This window comes from Dipodomys merriami, unplaced genomic scaffold (genome assembly GCF_024711535.1).
Source record: "Dipodomys merriami isolate MVZ:Mamm:240054 unplaced genomic scaffold, mDipMer1.0.p SCAF_6, whole genome shotgun sequence".
Taxonomy (NCBI): Eukaryota; Metazoa; Chordata; class Mammalia; order Rodentia; family Heteromyidae; genus Dipodomys; species Dipodomys merriami.
Window position 1 is genome coordinate 25,095,562 of NW_027206179.1, and position 14,894 is coordinate 25,110,455.

Here is a 14,894-nt window from a genome sequence, read left to right on the forward strand (position 1 = left end):
TTTTCTGAAAACTTGAGATGTGGTGTGGCCCTAAAAAAAAAATCTGCTCAGTGGATTCATCAGATTCTCCTAATGTTGCTTCCTGTAGCCTGGTGACTCAGGATCTCATGCAGAAACTCAGTTCTATATAATAATCAGATACACATTTCATCCTTGCACCTGTATCCATCTCCCAACAAGTCAATTCCATGTACTGGTCTCAACACGATTACATTATTGACATTTCTCAGCTGAAAGGCTCCTGCAAATACCATCCAATTTTCTAGCTCTTTCTGAAAAGATCAAAAGATACACCTTGCATAGTAGACAAGAATTTACACTGATGGCAGCCTTTTGTCTTGAATACCAATGTTGTAGGCAGTGTTTGCCTGGAGCTAACAGGTAAGTCTCTGTGCTAACCAACTGAATGCTAACTGCAGTCAGTAAACTAGAACGACTTTTACTGGATGTAAAATATATTTGAACTTGTGAATGCTTTTTCAACTTGAACAACCTTGAGGCAATGATCTTCAAGGTTTCCTAATTAGGGAGCTTGGCAATCAAATGAGAAACTTTGCCCTTGGAAATTAAACATATGTCTTGCCTGAAAGGAAAAAGCCTTCTTACTTGTATTGTGGCTCATATTCATGTAAGCAGTTGTTATAGGCACAGACTGAATATGCTTCCCCAGAGTTCTTACTACCCATTTTGTTCAAAGAAATTAGCATAAGCCCTTATCCTGCTGGAGATAAAAGAAGTATGTTCTATTTCACAGCCTATTACATAAGCGTGAGATTTCTTTTAATAAACTAGAGTATTAATTATACCAATTCACCTCAAAGGATGATGCTGTTCTACTCAACTTCATTTATTACCTTTCAGAAAAGGAGGGCTCATTTTCCTTTCCATACCTCTCAAATATCTGCCTAGCCCAGTGTTACAGTTATAACTGGTATTGGACAATTTCCATCTGCCCATGCTTCAAATACAAAGTCAGAATCAAATTCCTCTTCTTTCAAAGTAGCTCTCCTCCTGCCATCCCTGAGTTTTCCACATTCAGTATCACGAGGCCTCATATTCTGTACCAGTCCTACCTGACTGATCTCTCACCCAATGCCTGCACAGTCCCATTGCTCATATCCATCTGCTTCCCTTTGATTTCTCTTCTCCAACAACTAGCAACATCACTCTGCCCCGCCCTAAACACTGCAGGACTGGACAACTACCTCTTTTAATCCCCGGATTCCCATACCACACTGCATTTCTTTATTCCCCAATCATAGTCTTATAGCATAGATATCACCATATCACTCTTCTCTATGCAAAGACTTTCCAGTGTCCCCGCCTATCCACATTCCGTCTACTGTTGTCATAAGAATCTCTTCAAGTCAGTTCATCAGTTCATCTGGTCCAGATCAAGTTCTTCTAGTTCTCTTTAACTTCCTACCTTATTTACACTTCAAAGATAAATGAAAGGTGTAAGACATTGATTGAAACATTGATTACACTTCCATGTAAATCTTCCCGATGTGCTGAAAATGGCATGGTGGCCTCCCAAGTCTGTCACTTGGTCAGGTCACATCCCATTTCATCTTCTGTCATGAATGTCTTTGACCTATAGCCTCAGTATGGTGCTTCTAAGAACTAGTCATCTAACTTCACTGAAAATGACTTCTTTGTCCCCCTGACAATGTACCTGTTATAAAAATGCCAACCTAAATAACAAAGAGGAAAAGAGGGAGAAAGAAGGACGAAAGTGGCAGATATTAATAGTAATCAAAATACAAAAATAAAATCTTTTCTTTCTGCAGAAGATGAATAGCATTTTTTCTCTATAGATGACCTGAGACCAGGTAGCATAGAAAATGAATCTCTGAATGAGCTCATCGAGAATGATTTGGGGGGACTTAATTTTGTAGCTTAACCTATAGAATGGTTGTTTAGCACACAAAAGGCTCTAGGTTCAAACAGAAATATTTCTAGAGTTGCTGAATTGAATGTGACTATCATTAATAATTTTGAAAAAAACTAGAGAATGGTAAAGCTGATCCTGGAATTTCTCTCTTCTCCCTCATGCGTTAAGGCTCCCTTCCCTGGGCCTTTCCCTTTACACAGCTATCCACACCCATAGAGAGGAAATCTCTGTGTTGGTGTTCTTCACAGAATTCTAACCAACCTTAGTTTTCTGATATAAAATGCACAATGTTATCTTTTTGTACTCCTGTTTTAAACCTACCATCAGAAGCACTTTACTCTGACTTGTCTTTCAAATTACAGCAGCTGAGGAGCTGGGAAGATGGCTCAGTGGTAGAGTGCTTACCTTGCATGCCTGAGGCCCTGGGTTTGATTCCTCAGCACCACATAAGCAAAAAAGAAAAAAAGCCAGAGGTGGCGCTGTGGCTCAAATGGTAGAGCGCTAGCCTTGAGCTGAAGAGCTGAGGGACAGCGCCCAGGCCCAGAGTTCAGGCCCTACTACTGGACCCAAAAAAAAAAAAAAAAAGTTTCAAATTACAGCAGCTGATATACTGGTAAGCAAAATTTGAGAGTCCCAGTTCCCCTTGGAACATGATCACCCAGCTTCAAATTGGTACACTATCCTATCTTTTTACTTTCCACTTTCCCACTTGATATTCACAACCAAATGGTTCAGATGTGGGACCTTAAACTTAAGTCTCTGAAAATACACTCATGGTCAAAGCAAAGATGCTTCAAATGGGAGCTGCAAGGCTTGACAAATCAGTAGATTTTCTTGCTTCTTGGTTCTCATCTTGTTCTTGGAAAAAGAGAACATAATACAGTAAATCAGATTTACCAAATCAATTCCTTAGAAAACATCAAAAGTTCCACTTGCTTTTCCTTAAATTGTCTATCTAAAACACTTCTCTGTGACTAAAAGCCATTACTTAGATAAAATATTCTTTCTTAGTAAAGACGTATCTGAATTTTGTCAGAGACAGATGAGGAGGTATTGCAAGAGAAAGCAAGGGTGGTGAATATTTACATCCAAATAGCAAAAAGCGAGCCCTAAAGGAGCAAAAGTACCAAGGGACATTAAACATGACAGCCAGGACTTCTGCCCAACTTAACTTAACTTAGTAATTAGAACTTAGAACTTAACTGAGTAATCATGTGCAGAAGAGCAGATGACCCAGAGAGTATGGTGCACTGGGGAAGGGCCTTCAACAAGACATAAATCTGAGTTCCAAAAATGCCAACAAACATCTTCACATAGAACACGTCATAGTTCTTCATCTATCCTGCGTCTTTCTTTTTAAGCACATTTGAATATAAGGCAATTTCCACACCCTACTGAGGAGTTCATGGTGTCCTGGGAGGAATGAATGGATACACCCATAAATTCATTAGAGGGCGGAAGCTGTGTGCCAGTGATAACACTGATGCTCCTCGGGGCCACTAGGACACCACACATCCATAGATGTGACCCTTCCACGACATTTGGTGCTCATTGCTACGGTTCCTCTTCTTCCTACACCCCAGTAATGGATGCTTTCAGAACATGTACTTAGAACTAATTCTGACTGTAAAGAGTAAAGCCTGGTATCCCCACCTCTATTTTCTCTCTGGGTCCTTTACACCAATTCACTCTTTGTTCCGAAATCAACTCTGGTTCCAGGAAAATGAGAACCAATTGATAACAGCCTTATTTCAAGAGTTAAAATGGCCCTCAATGATAAGAATAGCAGAGCCGCTACCCTCCAAGTAAGAACAGTACTGGACCGGACAGAGAGCAGAAGTAACCATTCCCATGGGAATGTATTGCTTCTTTCAAGTGATAAATCCTGCAGATGCCACAACAGAACAAACAGTGAGCATGATCGACCAGGCCTCCCCGTGCCTAGAACTGGGTCATCACACATACCCGTCTCTCTCTCTACCCTAGCTCTTCCTCCATTTTAGACAAAAAATCACGCATATTTCTGTGGCACACCTGTGTGACACAATAAATCTCTTATTTGCCTTTCACTTCTACTGGACTCTATTTGGCACAGCTGGATGAGTTGCTGGATTTAATATATAAAACCCCTGGTGTTGGCTCTCTGTCCAGAATTAGGGGTCACATTTCAGACTTCAGTTCCCAGATCTGCTTTCCTCAAATTTCTCATTCTCTAACTAAAGTCCATCTAGTCCCATGGCTTTATCAACCATTGTTATTTTAAAGGCTTCCAAATTTCTCATTCTAGCCTCAATCTCAGTCCTCCACACGTGTGTGTCCCATGACTTCTTTGCATGTCTAGTAGAACATCAACTTCAATTCCTGACTCCCAAACCTTCCACAAAAGCCCTTGCTCTCGTTTATACCAGAGGTACTCTGTATCACCTTCTTTGTCTCACATACAGAAAGTACACCAGCAAATGAAAAAATTTTGAAGTATTCGTTTATTAACTCTTTTGTTTGTGTTGCCTAAGCTCAAACCAATTTCATTTCTGTGAATAAATGATTCTTGAACTCTATCATTTGTGCAATTCCCTTAAGCATAATCTGGGGTGGAGTTAACGAGTCTGAATTTCTAAGAAGGTCCCAGTTAGGGGAAGCTGTAGGTCTAGAGATCATTCTTATCATCATAAGGAATTAGAGAGGACTGGAAGAGTTTTCTGTCTTCTTAAATTCATCTCTGCCCACACCTTCTGATACCTACTCAACACAATCCTCAATGCAACTACATTTATAATGCAAATCTGATTATTAGCCTCCCCTGGCTATTCACACCAGAGACTTTCTAGCTCACTTAGAATAGAAAGTCTTTATGGGACATTCAGACTTTCTAAAAGATAGGATCTCTTTTACCTCGATAGGAATTCATCTTCTTCCACAATTCCTTCCCTTGCATCAATACAGCCATTCTCATCCATTGACTGTTTTTCAAAATAATCAAGCAAGCTCCTACATGATCGAATGCTCCCTACACACCTAAAATGATTTTCCCCAGACATCCACTATTCAATGTCTGATTTTTTTGTCTGCAGCTAATCCTCAATGAGGAATGTCACACAAACATATGTGTACACACATCGTGTTTTCCAGAGTCCCCTGGAGGTGTTTTCCTAATAGTCAATCAAGTATCTTACACTATTTATTTATTTGTTTAGTCTGTGTCCACCCTCATAGGTGAGTTCTACTAAACACAGATATATGTTAGGTAGCATAGTACAAACTCAATAAATATGTATTGAAATAAGAATATTTATTGAACCTAATGTAAGCTGACTGGTTCGAAAAGATAATTCCAGAGAAATACTATTGTTGATCATTTTTCTTAAGATCCTTTGTATGTGTATTGCCTTAATTATGAAATCAGTTTTCAGTATCTTCCAAAGCAAGCATTGTAGCTTCCTCAAATCTTCAATAGGTAAAATAGCATTACCTCCCAAGACTTCTTCTGGAAATAAATTAAATTCATGCATAATAAAGAACTCAATACAAACAAGAGTGAATGTATAAAAACTAAGTAAATCTGTATATATTGATTTTTTCCAATTATAAAAATTTCTCATGGAGGCTTCAGAAGAGCAAAGTCAAGGTTCACTAAAAAAAAAATAGTTTGCAAAATATAAATTGACACATTAATTACCAAATTTTAGATAACTTGTGTAAGAAATTATAAATTATCATACTCTAAACATATCCTTAGCAAGCCCTATTGCAGTGTTAACAGTAATTTATGAAGTAAATACTGTTGGATTTTGAAAATAATAAAAAATGTTAAACAGTGATACATGTATTCCTTTTAAAAAATAATCTATTTTACCTGGGTGCTGGTTACTCTTGGCTGTAATGGAAACTATTCAGGAGGTTAAAATCTGAAGGTTATGGTTTCAGCCAGCCTGGGCAGGAAAGTCCATATGATTCTAATCTCCAATTAATCACACACACACACACACACACACACACACACACACAGAGACAGACAAACACACACACACACACACACACACACACATACCTCTATTGGTGTAAAACTCATATAACAACAACAAAAAGTAACTATTTTAAGGGGAACTATTTAGTGGCATTTAATAGAATCACAATGCCATGGGACCATCACTTTCCCCAGTTCCAAAGCATTTTCATCACTAATCCTATCACTTCCTTGGAGGAATAACAGAAAACCCAATAATCACTGAACAGTTATTCCTCCTTTGCACATCTATCAATTCTTTCTCATTACCTATCTCTGTATATTTGCTGATTTTATATATTACATATAAACAAGCTTAAAAAAACTGATTTACTTTTGCTGAGCATTAAGTTTCATTTCATTATCTCATTTCTCATATCTCATTTCTTTTTGTTAGTCAATAATAGTCCATTGAATATAACCACTACAATTTGTTTATTTGTTCACCTACTGATTTTATATATATATATATATATATATATATATATATATATATATATATGAAGTATTTTCTTTTATTTTGGCCATTGTAAATTGTGTTGTTAGAATCTGTATGTGTATAAGCTTCTTATTTTAATACACTGAGGTGTAAATCTAGGAATGTCATATGATAATTCTATATCTCAATTTTTCACAGAGCTCTATTCATAAAGTTAAAATTTCATATATACTGAAGAAAATAACTATACATCTCAGTCTTAATCCATACAATTAAGTATCTAGAATTCTTAGTAAGCTTAAATTTAGAGTATTAACTATTACCCTGTTAATACAGTCATTTTATCCTGAACTACAGCTGAGGAAATACTATGGCTTAGAATAAACAGGTGTTGGAAGAACTATAAAGAAGTCATGAACAAATAATTCTATTCTATGAGAAGTTTGAATGACAGTTTCTTCATAGGAAAACAATATTATGATAAAGATGAAGACTATATAATTTTACAGCCTTACTGAGAAATGTACCATCTTTTAGACAAAACACTGGGAAGTATGAAATGTGATTGTCAGGTAAGTGTGCGAATACATTGTGAAGAATAGGCAATGTTGGACAATTCAGCAATTTTTGACTAATAAATCATGCCTAGGAGCCATTTTATCATTATATATTTTGTTGGGTGACAACATTTATTTGAAAATACTTTCCTAAAACTGTTAATTGAATTGTATAAACAATTAGGAGTCATCTTACTTTTCTAATTTATAGAAAAATGTCTAAAATCTGAATCATTCAGGAAATGTTCATGTTGGTTCCGTTTGGTTAGCTGGAATTATCAGCAGTATAAAGTAATATTTTGCCTGTTAGAAATGCCATTTACTTCTTATCAGACCAGTTCAACACAGCTGCATTTGAATTTTTTCAGCAAATTATACTGTTTTCTTACAGAAAGTATCCTTTACTTCCAGCATACAATTCTGTCCCTATCAAGTGGTCTTTAAGAGTCGTTTTTTAAATTATCTTTATTATCTTTAAGTAGACGTTCAAACATTGGTCAATTTACAAAGCAGTATAGGAAAACATAACATGCATCTTGATCAATATCATCACTTTTAACATTCTCACCCATCTCCCTCAACCAACTCCTTCCTTCACTTTTCTTAATGCTGTAGGATATACATTGAATTCTTGATTGTATTCTCCCTCCTCCCCTTTATTAATTATATATGCTTGTGGTTCATTAATGATATATACATGTCTATCAATAATGCAATTTAGTAATTTTTATAAAAAGGCAAAGCTAACAATCTGTAACACTGAAAGATCAGCATATTCTCTAAATTTTGACAAAAGATCAAAGGGCTTGTCAAGTGGGCTCTTAATTAAAAGCAATGATCAATGTCACTTACATTATATTGTCATTGGAATTACATTGCCATAGGAATCTAAGAAATATAGAATTTAAGTAATATAATGCTTCAGTAATTTATGCTCCTAAGGATAGCGTCGATGTAAAATTGAAACTATATGGCGATTGATGGTTGTTGAACAGACACATATTCAAGTAGAATGTTACTTCAGAAACACAATAGTAACATGAGTGACAAATCCCTACAAAGGAGGAAGCAATCTCCTCATGTTTGTGACTATTTTTTTTTACAAGAAATGAGAAAAGGAAGGGAAAAAATAAAAAGAAATGTGATTGTAGCTTCTATTCATTAAATTTGTATGGGCTTGTTTTTTGTTTTGTTTTGCTGTTAGTAGGAAAATGTGAGACTGAATGTCTCATCCAAATGAGACCTGGTTAACTTTATATAATTTTTTGTAGTCTAGCATAAAAGAAATCTCACTAAAAGACATAATCTCTCCCAAAATGTTTGATCAGAAATAAAAAGACAAGGCAGGAAGGCAAGAAAGAAAGAAAGAAAGAAAGAAAGAAAGAAAGAAAGAAAGAAAGAAAGGAAGGAAGGAAGGAAGGAAGGAAGGAAGGAAGGAAGGAAGGAAGGAAGGAAGGAAGGAAAGAAAGAAAGAAAGAAAGAAAGAAAGAAAGAAAGAAAGAAAGAAAGAGAAAGAGAGAAAAAGAGAGAGGAAGGAAGGAAGGAAAGAAAGAAGGAAGGAAGGAAGGAAGGAAGGAAAGAAGGAAGGAAGGAAGGAAGGAAGGAAGGAAGGAAGGAGGAGAGAGAGAGAGAAAGATAAATGCAGTCTCTTTTTTCTGTTTATTTGTTTTAATTGCTTCTGTTGCTCTAGATTAATAAGCATCAAACATGTGAATGCCACTAATTTTGGAATTCCTGATACTTACTTCAGTAGTAGTACAATAGTAATCCCTCACTCCCTGCTCCTGAGAACAAAATCTTTATGTACAAATGAACAGCCTAAGTAAGAAGATAGAGGATTATTAGAGAGGTTTAAAAATAATGTACTGAAAATGAAGTCTGCAATAATTCCTAATTAGAAAGGATTTTTATCTATTATACAAACATACATTTTCATTGGCTAAACTTTGAACAAGTTTTCTTTAAGTCTCAAGCTTCAAGTGCTCTAATTTATATTGATCTTTTACTAATGACGTTGAGAATGTGTGTGTGTGTGTGTGTGTGTGTGTGTGTGTGTGTGTGTGTGTTTGCCATTTACTTACCTGCAATGAGAAGAACCTCTTAACTAACTATTCATGTCAGCCAGTCCATACCCAGAGGCTGTAGAATATATCCCTAGGACTCTTGTTCAGTTTCTTGAGCCTATTAACGCCAGCTTCCTTGTAGTGTCAAATTGAGTTCTTCAAGTTAGCATATTTTAAAATGTACAACAAGAGAGAAAAAATTGATGGTCAAAACAGCCACGGTGACCTTGGTACCACTACTCATGGGTATACTGTGTATAGTACAAGGAAAAGCCTGAATTTTTGCCCACACTGGTTTATCTGTGGAGCACTGGGTTTCAATAGCAACTCTCAGTATGACTCATTTCTCAAACAACCCTGCAAAAGATTGCCCACTGACCCCCTGTGAAGTTTCTGAGAGGCCTCAGTCACTCAGAGCACTCACTAATTTCATAGGAACATGTCTCACTGGGGTGAGCTGGAAGTGAGTTCGGAGAGCTTGAGTTAGGATTACAAGACTTAGAAGTAAAGACCAAAAGTTCCAAGCTACAGGATGCAATGTATTGGAATACTGTGGCGCAAATTTTTGTTGGTGAAGGCAGCCATACAGGAGGGCTGCTGTATTAGTAAACATGGTTTCTCATTCCTCGCTTGACAAAACTAAAAAAACTTTGATCATTGTCATACTGAAAACTTAAAGCTGAAACCATTTGTCCCACACGTGACATGCTTTATGGTGGTAATAGACAGACACATTAGAAACTTTCACCAATGCATTTGCCATGTCTTGACTCATCAGGAAGTAGCTAAACTTAAAAATCACATCACCACAAAACTTTAAGATGGTCAAGCAGGAGAATGTTATTTCTTCCTGACCTAATTATGTCAGTATTAATAAGCCCAGCCTTAGGTCAATTATTCCATGCAATAAAAGACCATTTTCTAAATTAATTCACTGCTAAAGAATTTGTTTTGTTCACACCTACTATCACAGCAACCTGATGTGGCCTCTTGTTTTAATTCAGTTTGATGCTTCTCCAAATCCTCTCCCCTATCAGTGCGTAAACTCTCACCAAGTGAAGGGCATTTACTGTCTATGCAATTCTGTCTTTCTTGACAGAATTTAAGATAATAAGTTTAAGATAATAAACAATTTAAGATAATAAGTTAATTTTACTTTGCAATTAACCAGTTCAGCCACATGGATCGATTGTGTAAGTGTGAACAATCATGACAATCCAGCAAAATTATAGAACTGACTCAGTTTACAATGACTTTAGTTCACCATTACATCATTCAATATACTGGCACAATACATGTCTTAGACTATTCAGAAACAAATTTCAAGCCTGCAGTGCCTAAAACTTTTCACAAGTAGGACCAAACTACAGCTACAACCCATGTAGAATTCTTATCAGAGATACAGTTTCCATTTTAGTCCACTCAATTGGTCCCTTTTGCTCATCACAGTCTTGTCATCTGAATCCAGCAAAATATATATCTATGGATTCATGTATTCCACCCAAATTTATGCAAAAGCTGCTTGTGGCAGTAGGGGCAGCACAGAAGACTAGGATGCAAATTCTACATTTCAAGGTGTACAAAAAGCACCCCCAAAGTCACAGCATAGCTACCACCCATGGTCCTGTAGATGCTTAACATGCAGATGAATTCTAAACTGGGAGAAGACAGCAGAGGTGCGGCCGCAGCTATCCTGGGACCACTTGAACGTTTCCCTCTGTGCCCACTGGTTTCTTCATGGCTAGGCAGAATCCAGATAATTATAAATAGGAAACAAGTATTAATTAGTTTAGCTTTATCTTTGGTCCTTTATGCCTTGATGCACTGCTTGTCCAATCATGTAGATTAGATGTGTAAAAAAATGCATGAATGTAAGTGGACATCATAGATGTCAAATTTGGTGTGTTTCATTCTTCAACCCTTCACCTTCTCTTTAAAACTTAATGCAAAAAAAAAAAAAATTAACTGCAGTCCTCTGACCACAGAGCACTTTGATCTATAGTGATTTACTTAGCAACAATTCAGCTTCATTTGTATGACACTAAAAGCAGTCATCCCATAGGCTTTCTTAATCAACTAGTCCAGCAGCTTTCAATAAAGAGATTAACTATGGAATTTTAAAAGGGCAGGCTGGCCAGTCCATTCTTATAAATTCCACATGAACCAGTCTTGCAAACTACAGTGAACTTTTCTTTACCTCACTGAAGAATTCTCTCACACACTCAGATCTCAGCAAACATGAGACATAAATGTGCAGTATTGTTTTATATTCCTCAAGCCAGCTTATCTTGGAACAACACTTTAAAACCATACAAGGTGTGACAACAGTTAATAAAAGGCCTGCTTATCATAAACATTTAATTGAGGGGCTTAATGTCTGAACTGCCAAAGAAAATTCACTTTAGGCTAATTTGACCAACAAAATGGACCAGTAGGGTGCATTGTGAATTCCCTTCTTGTTTTGAAACTCCAGTGAATTACTTTGTCCCCTCTCTTTCAAAAGTCTATGCATATCCATCACAAAAACGTATCAATATTCTTAATTTTGCAGTTGGAGAAGACTGTGCATATAATCTTTAAAATTCCACATTTAAATGTGTTTAAGATAACATGCTTCTTACTAGGCATAGTAGAGCAATCTCTGTGTTATTATTAATGTGTGGAAACACAGGAAAACAGGACAATTTAAGATTAATCATAGCAGCAGCAATAATGGAATCAGAAGCAGCAGTGGATAACCATGACTGTGTGCCAGGTGTTTGCTCTTTTTTCATGCATCACCTCTTAACAACCGCAAGAAATGGTTTTGCTTCCAATTTGCAGGTGAGGACCATATGCTCCAAAGAGATTCCTGAGCTACTTTAATGTCACACACCTAGTTACAGTAAGGTAAAGGATTTAGAAGCAAACCAATGGACACAAATGTTTGGTAGTTTTAGTGGGATTTAACTCAGCACCTTGCATTTTCTAGACAGGCATACTCCTATTTGAGACACACACATGCACACATATGCACACACACACACACACACCCCATCAGCAGCAATAGCAGCAGTAACATCATACCTTTTTACTGTCATTGTTTTTCAAATTGGTCTCAAGCTTATATTTGAACCAGGTTAAACAGAGTATTAATTAGACCAAGAAAGAATGAAATTTAATTGGGACAAACAAGTCCCAGGTAACCTGAGAACCACAGGTAACAGACCCTAGGAATGGGACAAACTACAGCCTGGCATTGGCCTCCTGGGCCTCCATCCTCTTATTTCCACTTCCCATTGCATTGGGATGATAGTTGTGTACCACCATGTGCAGATCTTACTCACTGATTGAGATGAAAGTCTCATAAACTGTTTCGTTAAGCCTAGACTCTAGCTGCAATTGTCCCAAATAATTAAAATTACCAGTGTAATCTTCCACACCCAGGAGGATTTTCTTTTGCTGTTTTGGTTTGGGGTTTGTTTGGTTTTGTTCTTACTAGTACTATGGTTTTGATGTCCGAGCCTCACCCCCATTCAGCTTGCTTGCTTGCTTGACCAGCACTCAACTACTTGAGCCACATCTCCAGCCTGGTCTTATTTTAGTAATGGAAATTCGTGGACTTAAAATTCTTAGACTGGCTTGGAATGGAGATCTTCCGGATGTCAGCTTCCTGAGTTGCGAGGATTACAGATATAAGCCACCTGGTGTTCTCCAAAACTTTTTTTTTCTAGTCCTGGGACTTGAACTCAGGGCCAGAGCACTGTCCTTGGGCATCTTTTTGTCTAAGGCTAGCACTCTGCCACTTGAGCCACACCTCCACTTCTGGCTTTTTCTGTTTATGTGGTTCTGAGGAATCAAAACCAGGGCTTTGTGCATGCTAGGCAAGCACTCTATAGCTAAACCACATACCCAGGCCCCTCCAAAACTGTTTTTCTGTTTTTGTTTTTTTGTTTTTTTGGTTGGTCGTGGGGCTTGAACTCTGGGCCTGAGCGCTGTTGCTCAGTTCTTCAGCTCAAGGCTAGTGCTCTACCACTTGAGCCACAGCACCACTTCTAGCTTTCTGAGTGGTTTATTGGAGATAAGAATCTCACGGACTTTCATGCCTGGGCTGGATTTGAAGCATGAATAACTAGGCTTGAACTCCTGAGTAGCTAGGATTACAAGCATGAGCCTGTAATCTAGCTCTTCAAAACTTTTTGATCACACATTTTTTTTTTTGGTTGGTCCTGTGGCTTGAACTCTGGGCCTGGGTGCTGTCCCTCAGCTTTTCAGCTCAAGGCTAGTGCTCTACCACTTGAGCCACAGCGCCACTTCCGGTTTTCTAGTGGTTTATTGGAGATAAGAGTCTCATGGACTTTCCTTCCCGGGCTGGCTTTGAACGGCGATCCTCAGATCTCAGCCTCCAGAGTAGCTAGAATTACAGGCGTGAGCCACTGGCAGTAAAAACATTTCAAACAGGTATATATCAATGGATACACTTTTGTAAATTATGGTCTCTTCCTGTTTTGCTAAGATATCAAATGATTTTTAAATGTACCCAAAATAAGAATACAAGGGTATGAAATCACCATGAACACAATGGGTCATCTTATGCATCTGCCTATATCCCACTTTATTCACATTGTCTCTGTCCTGATCCTTGTGAAAATTTCTAGAAATCACTTGTTACAGCAAGGGAAATAAGTCAGTTCACTGTGAACTTAGAAGGTAAAGACACAAAGTAATGCTGATGGTCGCTCAACAGAGGCCACACAGAAAAGCAATGAGGTGTAAACACCACAAAAGGCTCAGGATTGTCAGACTTGTACAAGCCAGCAATTACTGAATTAAACAGCCCCATTCAAAGAATGGGAATAGGATTTGGGAGTGTAGCCAAAAATAGATGAGGCAGTCTCGATTAGAGAATAAGCCACGATATGGATCAAGAGAACAGAGTTATGAAGGAGGTTAATGGACCTATTTTTTTAAAAAATGGATGTAACCTATTTTATTGATGAAACCAAAGACCTGGAAAATAGGAGTTGCCAGGCTAATCTTAGATTAACTGGAGGTCCCCAAGGGAGATAAGGAAGAAAACACCTGACATGATTTGGAGAATTCAAAGGGAAACAATATAATCTTAAAAAAAAAACAATTGACTGCCCGAGTGGTTGCAAGTCCACTGGCTTCTGTGACAGAAAGCTGCTGGGAGGCCAGCTGACTCCTCCCCAGCTTCCTACTCATTACCCATCATTACCCACCATTGGGCTGCTTTTCCACCCAGAAAACAGAGGTAGACTAGTTGGACCACAGAGATACAAACATCAGAATGCCCTTTCAGATTGGCAGCACAAGCTATTTGGTGATGAGATCAGCATTCTTCAGGCCATTCCTACACCTTGTCATGAAATGATTTATTTATACCACTTAAGTTTAGACCTTACTGTGCTACCAAAAATTTAATGGAAGTCCCAAATCCTAATTGGCCACAAGGTTTTGGATAAGGTACTGCACTGACATCAGAAGAGATCTGAGGAACATACATGGAATAAAACCCTTAGCAGGGATAGCAAGAGCAACAGGAACGGCATCAAATCTCAAAAGAGAAGAACAAAGAAAACATTAGGAGATCAAAGGCTGGGATCTTAGGCAGACATCTGAAGTGAGTATAATGTGTGACAGGTGGGGATTAAGGGGGTAAAACGCCAATTTCAAACCTCAAGAATCAAGAAGCAAAGGCGCAAAGGGTAGAAAACAAGGCTGTGTTAAAGAAAGGTCAGTTGGTCTAATTCAGCTGGCTTGGCACCGTTTTCTCAGCCTAAGAGTAGATCCTTCCAGAGGAATGCCTAGGATGGCATGAAAAATTAAAAGAGCCATTTTATGCTGGGTTGAGGATCTAAGGGTTATAGTGAAAACATTTTTGAGTTAGAGAAGTGACATGATGCAAAGTAGACAAACGTAGGCTTGTGCCATCACC

At 37.8% G+C, this 14,894-nt stretch overlaps 1 protein-coding gene across 2 annotated transcripts in view; it reads right to left on the bottom strand.

The window, feature by feature from the left end:
- Nucleotides 1-14,894, bottom strand: part of Gpc6 (glypican 6) — a 985,788-nt gene that overhangs the window by 884,028 nt on the left and 86,866 nt on the right. The gene's annotated exons all lie outside the window — the stretch shown is intronic.